Genomic DNA, 20,847 nt, shown 5'->3' on the forward strand with positions numbered 1-20,847 from the left:
CAGAGGACGCTTACCCTATCGGTGCACCTGGTCCATGCTCCCAGTTTTTAGTGGAGTCCGAGTTGCTCATTTGCTTTTTTACTTTGTTTTTATGACTTCAGATACTTTATATTCTTTTTTGTGTATGTCTGTTTTCCATGTCTGGTCTTTGTCCCTAGATTGCATTCTCTTGATTATCGCTATAACCTTGGTTCCCTTGATTGCTCTTCCTCATAGTAAGAATACATACAAAACATAAAATCAATTGGTAAAAGCATTACCAAACTACGGCAGAAAACTAAATTCACTGTAATTTTCTAAGTCCAACGGCCATAACTTCCATAACAATCAATCAACTGTAACCAAAGTCGAACTTAATCTGTAACTTCTCATTGTAAGATTACATACAAACGATTAAACCAATTAGTTGAGCATTACAAAAAAATCTTGGAAAACTCTAAAGTCCTAGGTTACGGAGGACAGACAGACAGACGGATGGACGGATGCTTGTCATTTCCATGTCCCCTCTTGACGCGTCCTGATGGACAAAATAAATACTGTTTTCTAAAAGAAAGTTGAATTTAGTAACAACTATTTTCAATAAAATGTTTGGCAGGGTGCAGCTAGATACGCCAGCATCTGGCGCCCACAGAGGTTGACACCTGAAGAGATGGGGCAAACATAGACATATCAAAGATTGAAACAGCTCTTAATTTCATTTTGATTAAATGATTGACACAGGAACAAATTTTAACCGGTAAGAAAATGACTGAATAATTTTCTAAGTTGCAAAAAGACTTAATGATTACATGGACAGAACAAAGTTATGGACAAACAATGGTATTGATATATATATTTCAAAAGATTCTATCTGGACAGTATGATAAATAAAATTAAAAGCTCCATAGAGTGCAGCATGGACACAATATTGATTTTGGACACACTTAAGCAAAGGGACATAAAATTCATTAAAGGACACAACAACTTGTTTGGTCACTAAATTGCACAAAATTTGAAAGTCAAAAAAAAAATTTCAACATGAGTCAAAAACATTTCCATTGTTGTCCTTTTAATACTTTATTACTCGAAAAATTTGTAATATGATTTAAAAATGCAAGCATGGATTCAAAAAAATAAATTAAAATCAGACTAAAAAATAAGAAGTCTATTTTTTAGGGAGGTGGCCCCTTTCAACCTGTATTAAGCAAACGCGTTAGAGATACCTTTAATCGGATTTAAATATGAAAAAGAATTTTCATAAGGAATCTTATTAAAACTAATGTTGAACCTGGACCAAAAATTTTAAAAAGTGGAATATTTGAGAGTGTGGCCCCTCTGACCTCTTATACTCATAAACGGTACAAACCCATCAAATCTGCTGATACATTCGTTTACCGGAATTAAATAAGGAACACAATAATAAAAGGCATTATCAAGACTGGAAGAAAAACAAATATTCAAACACTCATTTTTACCCTTTTTTGTCTCTTATTATAAAATGGTAGGGGCCACTAACAAACGGTCAACCACAGCTAAAATTATTAAACGTCGTAGACTACAGACTACGACGAGGAGGAAGACAAAATGGACAATGAAAGCGCCATACCAATATAAGAAGCCTTAATCTTAAACAATAAACAAGTCACAATGTCATAATAATCAGTAGAAGATTTATTGAGATGTACAAAAAGATATTGATCATTAGAGAGTATGTGTGTAATGTCATAATTAAAATTAAATTGAGGGCTTCATTTTACTGAAATACAACACAAAGTTCAAAAAAAGCAAGTACAATCATTTCAACATAGCTGCTTTTCAAATATATTTACTTAGTAACAGCAATATAAAAAATGCAAATATATTGGAATACATTCACTTGACACCAGCAGATACTTGTCTGTCCATTACAAAGTAAAAATTGGAAGTCAGAAGGGTAACCAGTGGTAAAGTTATAAAAAAAAACAAATGAAGATAAAAAAAAAAACAGATTCAAAAAATCATTATGTTAAATAAGTTACAAAAACAGATTTAATTTCCCTCCATTTGCATCCAACAGATGCAGACGTAGATTACAAACGCCAAAAACAACAGATATTTTACAACAGGATATTTTACATAATCCTCTGCGTAGCGTATTCTGTCATTTGGTTCAGGAGTTAAAACCTGCAAATATATGAAATGATTTTTAAAACAAATTGTTGTGAGAGTAGTCAAGGGAACCAAGGTTAATAGCAGTAATCAAAAGAATGCAATTCAGGGACAAAGACCAGACATGGAAAACAGACATACACAACAAAGAACATAAAGTAACTAAAATCATACATACAAAGTAACAAAAGCAAATGAGAAACTCGGACTCCACTAAAAACTGGGAGTATGGACCAGGTGCACTGGTAGGGTAAGCTTCCTCTGCGTTTTCTAGAAACACCCGCCGAGTTGCTCATGAAAAGTCAAATCTGCGGTAGACAAAAGAGGAAAAGAAAACTATGACACTTTGAACAGATCAGTTTTCATGGCGCAGATGGATACACCATAACGATCTATGAGTTCATGATGACAACCATAAAACTTTTGTAGTGATGACTTCAATCTTGTAGCGACATAACCCTGCTCCAGAAGCCTATTTGATAGAATTCTAGTGCAATACAAAAAGTCTGCGTAGTCTCAGCAAGCTCTGACATAACATATGAGTTGTGATATGAACACTCCATATGCAGATGCTGAAGGGATGTTGCCACTGATGAAAGGAAAGTTGACAATTTTGAATGAAAAGTCATCATGTTTATCGCAAAGTTTGATCAATAGTTTTCCATTACCATCAATTTCTAAGTGTTGATCAAGATATGAGGCTGACTTCACAGTGTCTGAGGTTAATTTTACTATTATAGAATACCTTTAACATCACTGTCGACATGGCCTTTTACATTTATCTTTCAAAGGTTTATTTTTAAATATCATTTGGAATGCCTTAGCTTACAACATGTGTTTGGACTGACAAAACAATGCCAAATTTCATTGCATATTTTAAACAAAAGTCTTCTAGGGGTGAGAATCGCTTTTCACTTTCCCATGACCCAGGGCAATAACTCTAAGAAGAAGCCATTCTAATGAAGATTTTTGTAGGCCTTATGGTAAAGATCATTTAATCAACTAAAAGTGTTTTTTTTTTCTATTATACCTTTTAAGATATAAGCTAACAAGTTTTAAAAAAATGTTCTTTTTCGTCTTTGAAGGGTAAGAAGGAGTCATCCGAAAACATTCACCTTATTATATAACAAATACTTTTGAAGGCCTTTCTGTAAAGAACATGTCATCAATTAAAAGATTGTTAATTATGGTTCTCAAGACACTGGCTAAAAACTGCAAAAAAAAACTATTTTTTACCTTTCAAAGGAAATAACTCTAACAAAAAATCGTTGTACGAGTTCACCTGGATTAAGCTTTTAATTCTCAATGTCAAGGGCTAACTTAAAAGGAATTCAAAGTTCCTGCTCAGTAATCATGGGCTTGGAACACTATAAATATGAACTCCTCAATTCTTTTAACTTGTTCTAGAAAATGAAAGTGGGTTGTAGACCTTCAATATTTTTTTAATTTATGAGTAATCCCATTAACTTGTCTTAGATCTATTGATGGTAAAGTAAAACTTTTTGATGTCACATTTTAAAACAAATTATTTTTCCCTTGAAGTATTATCTCTTGAAAGAATGAGAATGATTTTTGCTATCACGAACACATACCTAAAAGCAAACTATAGACCATTTAATGAGAATGTATTACAAGTCAAACACTGAAACAGCAATTATTTAAGAACATTCTACAGATCAGTGATCATGCAGAACATATAATTACACTTGGCTAACACTAGAATGAACATTTTTTAAGTAATTTGTTTAAGAATCTGGCAGAATGTGTATAAGATGTGGCACATGAAGGACAAAACACAGACATTTTATTGCATTAACCAAGTATTTATACCTGATGACATCCAGAAATAACCATTCAAGTGTTTGTAAAATTTGCCTTTTTAAGATGTGGATATGTCAAATTTAGTTGAAATGCATTACGGAAAAATGGCAGTAACATTTTCCCTCACTTTTTTTCTTATACAGGTAGTCAAAAGATATCTTTGATACAGATGTTTCCGGATAAATTCAAACAGCTTTTCAGTTGTTTTCTAGATGTATTGAATATATTTGAGGCAAAAAAGACCAAGTCGAGAATGATGTGCCACCTGTTGCCTGATTCTTATACAGAACTGTACTAAGCTATCAAATGACTACTAAATTCTAAGCAGTTGAAACATTTATGAAATATGGATGGTTTCTATGTTTATCTAACGACTATTGGTTTTTGTTCTAGATGGATTTTAAAATTATTTCACTAGGTTAATAGGTAGCTGATCAAGCTGACAATATAACCAAGTTTTCATTGAATCCAGAATGGAAAAAAATAATTGAAATATAGAAATGCAACAAATGCATCAGCAAAATACCTATATATATCAAAGACAATAAATACCTTCAGAGGTTATCATTAGGTGTAAACATAACTGTAAGCAAACTCTGAAAGGCTCTGACTTCAAGATACTCCATGGTATCATAATGATGACTATTCCTCATAATCAAACTAAGAAATCATCATAACTACACAAAGATTCATTAATGACCAACATATCCTAACTGTGGACAGGCCAACAAAACATGCAATGAGGTTAAACAAGTTTTATAAGACCTTAACCATCCCAATTTAATGTAAGGTAAAAAAATGAACTGAAACAACAAACACACAATAAAATTCCTAATAAGTAAGGTGCAACACTAAGTACCAGGTGAATTACCTAAAAACATCAAAAAGGACAAAAAATCCAACAAGGGCAAAAAAGCTGTGTGTACAATACACAAGTTCAGTAACAATCTACAGTTACAGTTTATAGTTTATGAGTTGCTGAATTCTGTTGTTGACGTAACAATTTATTGAAACCTAATCGTTTTATACATATTTGCAAAAAACTGTTGTTTCTATTTAAGCAACAGCAGCCCTGCTTGTCAATAAATAAAATCTTCCTACTACAGTTGTAGGCAAGAGATCCTAAGGAATCTTCATATCAAGTTTGGTTCCATTTTGCCCAGTCATTTCTGTTGAAAAACTTTTTATCTAAATTGTTTACGACAATAACAACAACAAAGGACTACAATCAACAAAGACGGATGGCAATTAATGGCTCATATGGCCCTTTCTGGCAAGGTGAGCTAAAAATTTATCTTGCCCTAAGTACCATCTTATATTACCTGTCTCATTAGTCTTAGCACAGGAACATTGATTGTTGGTATAATGGTTTCTTCATATGTCCTATCAGGATCTACGTCTGGACAATAATTGACAACCCTGGCAAACCTGCTTTTCGGTACCTCGAGTGTCTTCACAAACATTTCTTCCTTATCTAAAACTTTCTTGTTGATCTTAGCTTTGTATCTGTCCATGTGAGTCATCACTCCATAATAGGTTATATCTAAAATTTTACAAAAAAAAAAAAAATTTAAGTTACATTGTTATAGGTTTGTAGTTTATTGTACAAGTGCTTTTCAAATTATGACATAACATGTTGACATGACGACAGATAGAGGGAAATTTGTCTACCATAATACAATCTTTCTTTCAAATGAGTAAAAAAATCAATAATAGTTTTACCATATTGTTGCAGTGTGAACAGTTAACGCCAAAGCAACACAATAAGTAAAGTACAGTCCCTGAACTCATCCACGCAACAATTTGACAGATCAATGACCGCTGATTGATTGATCGCTGACAGATCGATAACTGGTGACCTAACTGATCACAGTTTTGTTACGTAAAATTATGACAAAATAGAATAAATGTTAAATAAAAGTATTAATTGATGTTTAAATCTACTGCATTATGTTAATATGTGTAAAATTGACAAATAAAACCATTGAATCTGTAAAATATATTGACCACTCTGTGGTCATGTGATGTGATCACCAATTTGATGAATTGGTTTGACAGATTGATGACTGACAGCACACTGAATGATGATCGATGACCAATCCCAGTTTTTGATGCACGGACTGGTTCAGGTACTGTATGTTACTAATGGAGACCGTCGTGGTAAAAAAAATAAATATTTAAAACACTAGACATTCTGGATTCAGGAAGTTATGTTTATAATATCATTATGGTTGTTATGACGATACAGTGAGTTTGAACCAATCATCTGGTTTTTATATGTATATCTTAGTCAATAAGATTTCTTAAAAAACTTCAATGGTTTTTCCTATCAAATTGAAGTTTAAGATATAGATTCTTCAAAGTTCATACCTCAATACATATATCATTTCTCTGTTTCAGTGTAAAAAAAGGATAAAAACTGACATATAATCAGTAATTACTCTGACGACAAGATGTTAAATTACTTTGCATCAAATGTACAGTCCTTGAACCGATCCGCGCAACGATTTGACGGATCGATGATCGTTGACTGATTGATCACTAACAGATCGATGACCGATGACCAGTGACCGATCTGATCACAGTTCTGTCGTGTAAAATGACATAATATCTCTTTTAAATAAAACAAAATGTTAAATAAAAGTATAAATTGGTGTTTAGATATATTACATTATGTAAATATGTGTAAAATTGACAAAGAAAACAACAAAAAAATAAAATACATTGACCGCTTTGAGGTCACGTGATGCGATCACCAGTTAAATGGATCGCTTTGACGGATCAATGACTGACCGAAAACTGATTGGTGATCGATGACCAATCACAATTTTTTTTGCATGGATCGGTTCAGGTACTGTAAAATCTATTTCTGTGATATAAGAAGTAAAATGCTTCACAAGGCACAGCTTGATACAACTGCAGATTGACCTAAAATCTTTTGGAATAGGTATTGACAGGTACATTAAATCCTGATACAGCTTTGACTTCAGATTTTGATTACTGGTATGACTCAGTCAGTTTCAATTGAAAATTCAAACCATAAGCATCAGACAAGAATTAAAGTAGTCACAGAAATTTCAATCTCCTACTAGATAATATACATAGGAAAAATATACAAAGTAGAATATTTTTTTTATTCCTGACTTGCCAGCCCCTTTTCCAAGGTTTATAGTACCATCAACTATAAAAACTTTATTGACACTTCATTGAAGACTTAAGTTAAATCAAGTGGACCATTCATTTGAAACCTGAAAAAGTCCAGACCTTCAACTCTTGAAACATAATTAGGACTCCTGAGTCCATCAGCTTGGGTCAACTAAAACTTCCTTAAGTGGTATAAAACCTTGAAATACAATTTTACAGAGACCCAAACACTCTCACTCAAGGTTTTAGCCCCGTGCAGGTCCGGGTGTTAAAAGAATAGGCCTGCAGCAGCGCTAAGCTTGTTGTAAAAGGCGACTAAATAGTGCTCAGAACACAAGCCGGGGGCTAGGGTGCTCTGCCCACAGAGCAACTGGGATGTGTGGCCCAGGTGGTGGAATGGGGTACCCCTGGCGTGTTACATGCTGGGGTTGTCAGGCTATAATACGGAAAACCTGACCGCAAACCATAGTGTTGCACCGAGTTGGGAAAGATGCCACGTTCCTCACATGTTAAAGAACCCTACTGTGGTATTCTCCCGGAGTAGGAACCATAGGGCTCCGCCACAGGAGGCTAAATTGCTCGACCCTACCAACCTCTCCATATCTCCAGTGGCAATAAAAACTTGTTGACCCTTGTGTCCCATTCCTTTTTCATTTCATCATTTCATGTTCATTTTATCATCAATTTCATGTTCATCGTCTGAATATAGCTGAAATATTGCTGCTCGGACGTTAAACCCCAACAACAAACAAAAACTCAAGTTTTTATCCAAAAATCAAGAAAATGCTTGTTTCTCACTCATTATTTCAAAATTGTCCAAGTCAAAACCCTAACAATCAATCCCAGCCTTCCTTATGTAGTTTGACATAATAGTAATACAATATCAAATAGATTAATACCATTGCTTATTCAAGTTATTTCCAGAAACCAGATATTATTTCTTATGATCCCCTTTTGACCTCAAATCACAAACCCTAAAATTGATCCAATCTTTCTTAAGTAGAAAGGTACATTATGGTGCAATTTCATAAAGATCCAAAAACTTTAACTTAAAACTATTGGACAGAAACAAGGAAAAATGTATGACTAATTTTGTCCCCTTATAACTTGAAAATCAGATATCTGAGATATCTGAAATCTGATTGGAATTTTTATCAGGAATCGAATATAATTTAAAATCACATAAAAAAAAATTAGAAATGATTTTTAGGGGTGTGGCAGTCATTTTCATGAGAAATTTAATTAAAAAATCAAAATCACACAAAAAATAAAACAAGAGGCTCCGAGGAGCCTGAATCGCTATGTGGTTAAATTATATCTTTCAAGGGCAATAAGTTTAACAAGTTGTCAAAGAATTTTGACGCAAGAATAATTTGTTAGGACTTATCATAAGGATCATTTCAGCCATTGAAAGTTTCTTTCTATCTATTATAGTTTTCAAAATATTGGCTGAAAACTGTAAAATAAAAAGAAAACATCATTTTTCATCTTTCAAGGGCAATAACACTAACAAGGAGTCTTCTGACAACTTTGATTCCTGAGAAACTTTTGTAGGCCTTACAATAAGGATCAATTCAGCAATTGAAAGAATTTGGCTAAACCTAATGGCTTTGGCAATATAATAAGTAAAAAACTACTGTCTATGTTGTATTTTTAGGAACGGCAGCCATGTTTTTTGATTTATCAAAAATTCCCACAACAGTTCTTTGCAGGATACCACAAGGAACATTCTTACCAAATCTAGTTCCAATTGGTTAAGTAGTGACAGAGGAGATTTGTGAAAGAAATAACATTAAAAATAGCAAAAAAATGTTGAAAAATGGCAATAACCTCAACATGGCTTAACAGATTACAATGAAACTATGACTACAGATAGATCTCATCATGCTGAACACTTTTAACGAATGTTAGAATTCGGATAAACCTTAGGGTTTTGAAGATATATGCAAACAAGAGCCTGAATCGCTCACCTGGTTCAGGTTTGTCTTTCAAGGGCAATAAATTTAACAAGGTGTTGTCCAACAATTTTGACTCAAGACGACTTTGGTAGGACTAACATACAGATCATTTCAGCCATTGAAAGTTTCTTTCTATCTATTATAGTTTTCAAGATATTGGCTGAAAACTGTAAAAAAAAAAACAAAAAAAAAAAAAAAAAAAACGTCATTTTTCATCTTTCAAAGGCAATAACTCTTACAAGGAGTCACCTGTCAACTTTGATCCCTGAAGACTTTTTATCTAATGTCAGAGTTTCTCTAAACTTAACTGCTTTGGAGATTTATGCAAACAACATACCAAGTTGGGTTCCAATTAGTCAAGTAGTGTCAGAGGAGAAGATTTATTAATGTAATAACATTGAAAATAGCAAAAAACAACAAAAAGGGCAATAACTCCAACATGGCTTAACAGATTAAAATGAAAATGACCACAGATAGATCTCCACTTATTGAACACTTTCACCAAACTCAGAATTTGGCTAAACCTAACAGTTTTTAATATACAGTGTATATGCGAAAAACTACTGTCTGACCAATAAGTTTTTCGACGGATCAAAAATCCCCACATCAATTCATACCAAGTTTGGTTCCAATTAGTCAAGTAGTGTCAATGGAGAAGAGTTTTGATAAATTGTTAACAACGATGGATGTTCACGACGACGACGACAGAAATGACAACAGACACCAAGTGATGGCAATAGCTCACATGGCCTTCAGAAAGGTGAGCTAAAAACTACTGTCTGACCACTATGTTTTACTTTTAGTAACGGCAGCCATGTTTTTCCACGGATAAAAAATTCTCACATCAGTTCTATGCAGGATACCCCAAGGAACATTCATACTATGTTTGGTTCTTATTGGTCTAGTAGTGTCAGAGGAGAAGATTTTTGAAAAACTGCTAACAACAATGACGGACAATGACAACGACAGATACCAAGTGATGGCATTAGCTCACATGGCCTAAAAGGGCCGGGGAGCTAAAAAATTAGTTTTTATTTGGCATGGTCGAATATTGTACCCCTTTTAGAAAAAAATGGTTCAAGTAAGTTTATCCTGTAGCACTTGAAACCAAATTTCCAAAATAACACATTAACATCTGAATAATTGAAATCAGATGAATAATAATACTTTTCAATCAATTCTACTGATAAGACATATTTTCCCCTTTTAGTCCCTTATATTCAAACAAAGTGGGGCAAATACCACCAAAACTGTAGGGCCCTCTGCCATGTCCCTAAAATTTCAAAAGGAGAATATAAGTTTTACTTAATTTATTAAAAATAAACAAAAGTTTACAGACCCTAATAATGCAGATGACCTCAACAAAGACCAGGTGATACTAGTACATGTCCACAAAATATGCATACCATCATATAGAATTGTTATGGCCAATTAGCACCAGAAATCAATACCAAAGTTACTTTTGTATTTTTAATCTTACTGATTAATTTTATGAAGATCCTACCAATAATAGTTTAAGGTATCACAAAAAACTAAGTGTCTACAGACAATTACATAGCTGAGAACATAAAAGATGACAGTGTCAATGCACCCATACTATTATATGGCAACAATTTCCTTCAAATTTTACAAATCTTGGCCATTATTGTCAAACCAGTAGATGCATGAATACAAGAACATGGGAAGTTAAAAAACAATTGATTAAACACATAAATTAAGTTAAAGTCATATTACATGTAAATATTTACCCAGATTATTGGCAACTTTTACAACTGTTTTCAAGAGCTGACTGGGTATTGCGGAATCAGGGTTTGCAGAACACACAACAATTATTCAGTTGATCCTGCGGTGAGAAAATCTGCTGCGATATTTCTCTCTCATTTTATCTATACCATTGATTCTGCCATATTTGATGATATCTATTAGTTTTTCTTTCTCCTCAACTTTGCCAAGGAACACTAGGCGAAGTAACTCTCATTGATTTCAGAAGAGTCATTCTCAAAACCTGTCATGTCAACAAATGTTGGTAGAAGGAAACAATCCTCTTTGCAATAGTAGTATTTCTTTGGATAGCTGCAAATATAAATTTAATGTAAAGTTTGAGATTATTCATGTATTTTTTTGTATTATGGAAGTACTGTACAAGTATGGGTATATGTACAAAATTTGTATAGTTATTTACATGTGTTGATGCAAAAGACTGAATACAATACAGTAAAGATAACATTAGCAAAATATACTACTGTATGTTCATCCTATCATTTCCATCAGAAATATCTGTAACAAGTCAGGGCGATTGCTTTTCAGTGCTATAATTTGCCTAAAATTGCTTCCAAAATAGGACTGTATACCCTGATAAATGAATACTACTGCAATGTTCATCCTACCATTTCCATCAGAGATACCTGTAACAAGTCAGGGCGATTGCTTTTCAGTGCTATTATTTGCCTAAAATTGCTTCCAAAATAAGACTGTATACCCTGATAAATGTATACTACTGTAATGTTCATCCTACCATTTCCATCAGTGATACCTGTAACAAGTCAGGGCAATTGCTTTTCAGTGCTATTGTTTTCCTAAAATTGCCTCCAAAATAAGGCTGTTTACCCTGATAAGTGTTTTCATATTTGTCAAAAATTACTAAAAAAAATTCTAAAAAAGATGAACTATTCCCCAGGCTAATTGGCAGTCGAAAGGTAGAATTTGGTATTTGTGTTCAAAATTTGTACTGATTTATATCTTTTTCATGACATGGTCTATAAAATTAATCATTTTTATTTCTATGTCAAGGTTTCGTAAGGTTATTCCAAATTTGGAAATTTAATAAAAAAATTATGCACACTTTCCCAATGACGAAGAGCAAAGCTAGATACACCCAATGAGGTCAAACCTGAACAGATTGGGCAAATATGGACTGCTATCAAATATTTGACACAATATAATTTTATATAAAAATAAAAAAAGAAGCTTAAATGAGTAATATATAAAACAAATTCAAAAAGGTTTCATGAAAATTGCTTAAAGCATTTTGAATTATGGGAAATCCCTCTTTTTTATCAACTTAAATTGAAAATCAGAATTGAAATAGCAGTCGCCAGAGCCTTTAGATTTGTAAAGCCTGTTAGCATCTGCAATTATCTTACACTTACCCAGGAAAATAGTCCCACTAGCATACCCCATTAACGTTCAAATATAGATAGTTAGGTCCAGTTTATAGGTATTTCTAATTTATCATATTTAATTCTATTTACGTCAATAAACAAATCCAATAAACAACTTTTCTTGCCAACTAAATATGACGATTAATTTGATTTGTATTAACAATGATCCAATTAAAAAATATATGACCTCTAACCTCACCAGCACCTGTTTAGTTTTATGCATTTACCCAATAAATCAATTGTTCGATTCAATATGTCGCCTACAAATACAATATTCTTAGACGCATAATAAACCATTTGATGTTTAGCTAGAAAATAAAAACCATTCAATATTATAAATAGTCATCGCCCATAAAAATGGAAAAGAACAATGCTGAGTCCCAATTGGAAGGACTGTCTTCAGAAATTTCATGCAGGGACTGGTGGATTCATATACTAGTATTTAAAATAAGGGAGCAGTGGTTCCAATCAAGATACTTATATAAAGAAAGAGGCAGGCAAGGACTAAACTTCCTATTTGGCCATGTGTTATAATAATTGAGTTGAAGGTGCTTCAGGGCCTTACAGGTGTGTGGCAAGTGTTTCCTTCACCAGACATAATTGTTGAATTAGGTACCCAGAAACTATATGCTTTACATGACACACAAGTGTTTATGAAATAGCTTGTAGGACTTGAGCTATATAGCTAATCAACTGAGAAATTTAGCTAGTTGAAAGGGACATGTATCTGAAGGCATGGTTTATTTCAATGACTGTAGCTGATATGATTTGACAGACACCTTCGACCAGGAGATCTTTAAATTGAATTTCGAATTGAAAATCTACAAACTGGGAAAGGCCAACTAGTAGTTTGCAGTCCAATTATGCAGTATGTTGGATGTTTTGTTTCAATCCAACTAGGTGTTCTATGTAAACCATGTGTGAACCTGAAAATTTTGCAAAATTCAAACAATTGATATAAATTGATTCAGTACTTGAGTACTTTGATTTATGAATAAAGCCTATAAACTCGAAAATGGAAAATCAGATATTCATAACAGTTGATATGGTTGAAAAGGAAGCTAATATTAGCAGAAATAAACTATTTTCCATAATTTCATGAAAATGGGTGCAACCATTAGTGAGTTGTAGTCCAATAACATCATGGATAATATGGATATGGATATCATAGAGAATATCACAACTTGCACTACAATATATCTATGATAGCCATTCAATGCATTGTAAAATCTTATTTAATATATATTTCAGAAGTAGCACATTAAAAATCCAGCTCAACATGTCCTACTAGTACAAAGCAGGATCTTTCTGAGTGATCAAGCCTGATAACTGCTTGAAACATCTGCTGGTGGACATTCAATATACCGGTACAAGCTCACAAAGATAATTCACCACATTTAAAGAGAGTTAAATGTTATATATCCCACCCTTAAGTTTGATAATCTCTCTTGGCAGCATTGGAAAATAATAACACTTCTCCAAGCACATCTACATATGATACCCAACCTTACTATCAAAATACAATCAAAATCTTGAGTGGTTGAGAGAATTTGCATCATGTAAACTCCTAAGTTATCTCCCTTCAGAGATCTTTCATGCATATATATAATGCCCAACTTTCTTGTAAATTCCATCAAAATCCATTGAGTTGTTTAGAAGGGGTGGTGCGTGTTTACATGAGGTAAAAAAGATGCAAATTATAGTCATGATAGTCAAAGGGAAAAAATCTATCTGCATTTGAATCACAGTATGTTTTCAGTGACGACAACAAATAAATAGATGTCCTTCATTCCCCTATTTACACATTTAATTATTCTATTGTTTTGTGATTTTGCAATTAAATATGAACATTAACATCTTTGAAAAGAAAATTCTAACTACAAGATTCTTTTAGCTACATGTATGTACAGTATTTCAGTATATGATAAATGTGTCCCGGCTACAAACCTGTTATTCCTGGCATCTAAATCAAAGGCAAACGGAAACCCTGATTCACTTGTATCAAAAAATTTTTAAAAGGAGCACAATGGTTCTGTAAAAGCGGCTCTTATTTGCCTTACTGCATAATTATACAGATTTTGTATAAATAGTATAATTAATGGGTAAGAGTGCATAACTAAATTATTATCATGAGTGCTGAAGAACACTTAGATTTAAAAACTGTGTGGAACTTGTTCCGCACACGACTTTAATTGTCAGCATTCTTGGCACGAGTGATCATATTTTGGTTATTCATGATAACAAATTTTCTTCATAATTTATCTCAATATTTTCAACATGAATTTTAAATTCAGTAATGGGGGGGGATCGAAATCAAAGTTGTGACACTGTGGCAGGAGAAAGTCAGAGAGTAAAATTACCAAATTTATTTCACAGTGTGAATTATCAATATTTATTACACTGGAACATCCGCTTAAATGCAGCTAACTCTATAATAACAAATCTTCATGGTTCAATTCTCACACTGTGATTACTAATTCCAAGGATGTTATTGTCCTCCACTTATTTTTAACATCATATTGTGTTTGTGTTTTATTTTCAATTTACCTCATGATAAATATGATACATAAATCTAAGAAGCATATCTTCTACCTATAGTTGTATTATACCTTTTAAATCTCTGAGTGACCTGCATTCCCATTGTACCCTCATGATTTCCAAATTCTCCACATATGGCAATCTCACGCCAACAATCATCATTAAAACTGGCAAAGACAATATTGAGAAAAGATGATTTTCCACAACCTGGAGGTCCTATAACTGCAATGTTAAGTGTATGGTTATCCATTAAGCCCTGATGTTGTAAAAAAGAAAAAACAATCATTTCGTAACACCTCTTTTCTATTATAACAGGGATCATCTTCCTGATCTCGTAGCTGAAAGTTATGCTCCTGGACTATATTTCCATAAATGTCATCATTGTCATCTTCAACATTGTAACATGAATCTCCTATTAATAGATAAAAGTAAATGTAAAGACTACAAGTGAATACATGTCAGTTTTTTGTTGGGGATCATCAGCACTATGACAACCAATCGATTAGTTCACAATGTCATAGTCTCTCTTTCCTCATATGTCAACCCCAGACCTGAAATTAAATTACAAATTGGCAGGTGTTTGTAGAAATGCAGAGGACACTTACCCTACCTGTACACCTGGCCCATGCTCCCATTATCATTTTGTTTATTTTATATTATGTGTTGTGCAATGATTTACCTAATGTTTTGGGCAAGGGGCATTGGGCCAATGCAATATGGTAAAAAATGTGAATATTGTGACTTTGGAAAATAATCTATAAGCCTGAGGAAGGGATATTTATACAACATTAATAAATTTCTAATAAAAATCCTTGATGAAGTTTAAATACAATTTCTATTGTATTAAGGTCACTGCAGTGGCTCTTTCGTGAAGGAGATACTAGGAGCATGCCCCGCCAGCATTTTGATCTTACAAATCTTCATTTCAATCATGTACAAACGCTGAGATAATGATTATACTCAAAATTGCGACTTTAACTGCTTAAACATGGGAAATTTAGAGCATTTTTTTTTTTTGGGGGGGGGGGGGGAATGGATCACAATTGAAAATCACTATTATGTGTGTCTATTTTCCTTATCTAACAATGATTCTTATATTACATTTTTTCAGATTACCATTTAAATCCTGGTTCCCTTGATATCCCATTAATTTCAAAAGGTGTTACATGGTTACAATCTATTGAGTGCAGTTAGACATTTTTTAATAGACACAAAAACTTATTTGGGCCTTACATTCCAAGTTCACTATAATACAAATAAATTGAAAGGTTCATGTTAACAAATGAGACTTAAAATGTTACAAGAAATTGTGTATCACCTATCCCCCTCCCCGTAATCTGAAATTTTTTACCCTCCCCCTTTACAATGTGAATCCATGGTCAATATTGAGTGTTCTCTAAAAGTAACAATTGTATGTTATATTACCTCCTCCATCAATGGGCTTTTCTATATTACATTCATTTTCCTTTTTCCATGTCACTGTATCAATATTTGCCCCTGTGTCAGAAAACTCTGCCTCATGAATATGAAAACTATTAGATGATGTTTCCTTTGGTCCCATTCATTCAAACTAGAGTGTACCTAAATATAAAGTAAGAGAGTGTCAAATATTGTACAGGTGCATATCTGTTTCAGCAATATATCAATAATGAGACTTAAAATATTATAAGAAATTGTGTATCACCTATCCCCCTCCCTATAATCTAAAATTTTGGGCCCCTCCCTCAAAGTCATTTTCACTTAAGAAGTTTTAACAACAACTTAACTGCACTATTGTAGCACTCTTTAGCTCAGTTAGTAGAGTGTCAGCTTACTATGTCAGGGGTCCAGGCCTTGATCACCAGATGGTACTGGTGTAAATAATTTTGTCAAGTGTGACATGCTGTTTCAAATCTTCATGAAAAAAAAACAAAAAAACAAAAAAAAAAAGTGAATAAATGAATTTTTGGTACATCAATACAGACAAATCTCAGGTGCATTTATCTGACATACAGATAAATGTTTTTTTATCTTTAGTTTTCTTGAAATCAAGATACTTAAAATTCAGAATACAGCATGTTCTTATACAGAAAACAATGCAAACAACTTTAACTCAAACCAAATTAAAATCGTAACATTATGATGTTATGGATTTTTACCCTGAATTAGGTACTACAAAAATGTTCTGTAAACATGGTACATGTATATTAAACATATATTATGTGCTGTACTTATCATTCCTTTTTTTAGCATTGGCCAGATACTCTTAATAGTTTACCAGTGAAATTGTTTTTTAACACTATAAAAAAAATCATATTTTGAAACCACAAAAATTGATACCCGGAAATGTGTTCACTTGACAGAATCCACAAAAGTTAGCAACCTGGAATATTACAGTTTTTGAATATGGAATTATCTTGGAATTTAGAAAATGAAAAAAAAAATTAAAAGAGCTAATTTACAGAAAGGGTGTAAGTCATACTAGCAGGCAAGAAAACTTACTAACTCCCTTCATTATGGCGCATGGGCTTACTCCCACTATCAAATATGCAGCCGGACTAATATATAAAAACTAATTTTTAGTGTTTATATACTAGCTGGGCCACATGCTTGATAGTGATAGCCTCTGTGGTTACGGATGGAATTATGAACCTCAAAAGTAGGGGTTAGACTTACATGTCTTACAAACTAATTGGTTTATCATTTTTCATAAATCTAAAAAAACTTCAAACAATACCTTGTTTGGTAGATCTATGCAGATTTCTTTCCAAATCACATAGAATTAAAGTTAGATTTTCAGATTTTCAGTTGAAATAAAAAAATGCAATACAAATAATGCATACAATCAATTCTTAATTTTCAGTCATTCATTTCATTTACCTCATATCTATAGACTCTGTGATATCAAAGATGATAGGAAAAGTTGTGTCTTATTTGTTTTAATATTCCAAATTTTGGTCACATTACCAAAGAGAAATATAATCAAAATTTCCCAGATTTTAGTAGTGCACTTGAAACATTGTCTTAAGATTTATAATGATTAAAATGGATATTTGTAAGATGTAAAAAATTCTCTCTACATTCTGCTATATCAAATTTGTCATCATGAGGTCTCTCCTCTTGAACATCAATACAATGTACACTGTAAGGCAGGTCTTCATCAATGATTCTAGTTAGAAAATATTTGTAAAATACTGCATAAATTTTTTGCCTAAATATTTACATATGAAAATCCATAGTTACAACATTCATGCTCCTTTTCCCAAAACAGCAGGAAAATCACTGTTCAGTTATTCTTGATGAAACAAGACCAAGAAAAAACATAATCAAACTTCTCCATTAGAGGTGCACTATGTCAATATGTTCATAAAAAAACTTTGGCCCAATTGATAAATTGTGAACTAAAATGGTGATTTCTTGCATGTCTTTTGGACTTTTGTAAAAAGATATATACTTGATGTAAAAAAGTGATTTATTATTTTCGGCAAATAATCAAATGCATCATGGAGCATGGTTTGATTCAACCACTGAAGTCAAACCCTGAACAGATGGGGCAAATATGGACTGATACAACTCTGTATTTTGATTGTGATTAAATATTAAAATTGACACACCTTGAAAATATTTGCATGATTTAGACCCAGAATGGTGACTTTTGGTGAAATATATATATATATATATATATATATGAAGCCCTATAACTCTAAATGTATCATCCAAAATATATACAAATCAAAAGGAAGCTTATACATTAATAAGTCAGTCAGGTAACCAGAAACACAGATTTTTATTTTTGGCTATATGGGATATTATTTTTTGTAACAAAATACAAGTGAGGATTTACAAGGGAGACAATATATTGAACAATAGAGATCTATTTTATTGTACACATGAGTTATCCTGTCGATAATGACACTGATTGAAGATTGAAAGGGCTATGGGTTCCATCATTATAGTGGAGGTCTTTTTTTTGTTGGGGGGGAGGGGTAAAGTATATTTTAACATTTAACTATGATTGTTAAAATTACAAACAATAGTTGTGAAAACCTTCTTCAAGGGGAGATATTTGGTAGAAAAATGTTCTATTGAAATGTAATGGATATTTTGTTTGTTTAATATTACAAGAAAAATAGTGCAGGTAACCCCTAATTTATTTTTGAAATATGAAAGAATGTCTGTTAATTGTTCTTTATATAAATTTATAAGAAATTCTATATACATGAACCAGCTTTTTAATAGTGAAAATTCCCTAAAGAAATCCATATAATATGTTGCAAAAATTGTCTTTTGCTTTAAGGCTCAATTATTTTGAAATCAGGTTCTGTGTCCTATATTTTTTTTATATATTTACATTTAAATTTTTAATTACTGTGAAAGTATTTTAATTCATGGATACCAATTATTGCGGATAAGGGAAAGAACGCAATTCTGTAGACCCTTGAATTTGAAGTTATAAGGTTTTCAGTATATAACACCATAGGGCATGCTGCAAGTGGCCCAAAACAACATTATACACTGGTATAGTGAAATAGCAATCTAATTAAAAGCCGATCTCACAGCTCCTGGTTTTCTGTTACGTCGCAAAATAACAGAAAACTGGGAGCTGCAAGATCAGCTTTTCAGGAACTGTGAGATCAGCTTTTAATTAGATTGAGTGAGCTAGTTGCTAAGTTGTTACTTAAGTACAGCTCTGCCTTTAAACCAGGCAGAGGCTTAAAATGGTTGATTCATGCAAACAATTTTTATTGCAAATTCTTCAGGAGGCTCTACACCCAAAAATAAAAGTGCAAATGAAAGTTGCCCACTGGATATATTAACACTTCAGATCTTGGTAATGTTCTACTAACAAAAAAGTACACAAAACCTTTCTGCCAGAATTTTTACACAATAACCAGTCAAAAAATATTTCACAATAAGCTGCAGAACCAAGGACACAAACATGAGAAGAGTTGTTTTCAGGACCTAAGAAATGTATTATCCAGTTTCATTGATTATCTAAAGATGTGATGAATCACCCTCTGCCTGGTTAAAAATAAGTATTTTTATTTAAAGCCATCTTAGAGAAAAAACTAGGAAAAACTACAGTACGTACTATTAATCCCTTTCGAGATTCGGCGCTGGAGACATTTTTCTGTTTTGAACCACAAATGGTGGTCAAAACAAAAGATATCTCCAGCGCCGAATCCCAAAATTGATTAATATTATACATAGACTCATAATATATAGGAGAGTTCGCCAATCACATTAGTGATGTCATATTCACTAATTTGCATATCATTAAGTGTCAAATTGGTTGGTAAATAAATAACCAAATAAACAATTAACAATTTGATGATTAGGATACCAATTTTCAAAACTTTATAGCTTTCTTATTTTACATCCAATTTTGGTTCTGTAAAATTTTTCAGAAAAGAATTCATATTTTACATGTGAATTTATAACTGTTTTACTTGAAGAATAAATTTGAAACAATATTTATATGTAAACCTCTATTTTCATATAAAATTATAATTAAAATTTTATGCTCATATTGTCTAATTACTGAATATTGATTTAAAAATTGCATGGATAAAAAAAAGTTTTATTGGCAGTTTTGAGAACCAAAAGAATTTTTCAATTATCTTAAAAAACGAAAAAGTTATGATGATTTACAGTTGAAGCAACATGCCACTCAATGGGTTTTCATAATTTGATTTAATCATTGAATTTTTATCTATCCCTATTCAATATTTATTTTTTAAGATAGTACATACCTCTCTGGTTTTTCTGAAAACTAATCTTTTTCTACTTTTACTTTTTTTTTCGTGTCAATTAATAATAGTTAAGTCGCCCTCGGACTAATTTTCCGTGTTAGACCTAATTTTTGCCGAAACTACGCAGATTTTTTGTATCGCGCTAGAACTCTAACAAATATGCTTCTAGAACAGGGTCACTGCACCGCTCCTTTTCAAAGGACCTGAATCATGCCCTGCCTGATGACTTATTATGAGTGGCGGTTGGTGTCATAATAGGGATATTTCTATCGGCTTACTTTTGAAAAATATCGGCAGACTATGTACGCGTATAAAATCGTAATATGCCTTTAATAGTTCGCTCTGAAGCATTGAAAGAGTTGAAAG

The 20,847-nt window shown here is 32.6% G+C and overlaps 1 pseudogene across 1 annotated transcript; it reads right to left on the minus strand.

Moving 5' to 3' along the window:
• Positions 1-1,600: 1,600 nt before the first annotated feature.
• LOC148604879 (uncharacterized) lies at positions 1,601-20,535 on the minus strand (annotated as a pseudogene). Its single transcript, XR_015916122.1, has 6 exons — positions 20,482-20,535; positions 16,175-16,330; positions 14,821-15,161; positions 10,799-11,123; positions 5,271-5,491; positions 1,601-2,142 (listed from the first exon to the last, which is right to left on the minus strand). The product of XR_015916122.1 is annotated as an uncharacterized LOC148604879 (transcript).
• Positions 20,536-20,847: the final 312 nt, after the last annotated feature.

The sequence above is a fragment of the Perna viridis genome, chromosome 10 (genome assembly GCF_037379345.1).
Source record: "Perna viridis isolate PV_CMFRI_1.1 ecotype Kerala chromosome 10, ASM3737934v1, whole genome shotgun sequence".
NCBI classification, from domain to species: Eukaryota; Metazoa; Mollusca; class Bivalvia; order Mytilida; family Mytilidae; genus Perna; species Perna viridis.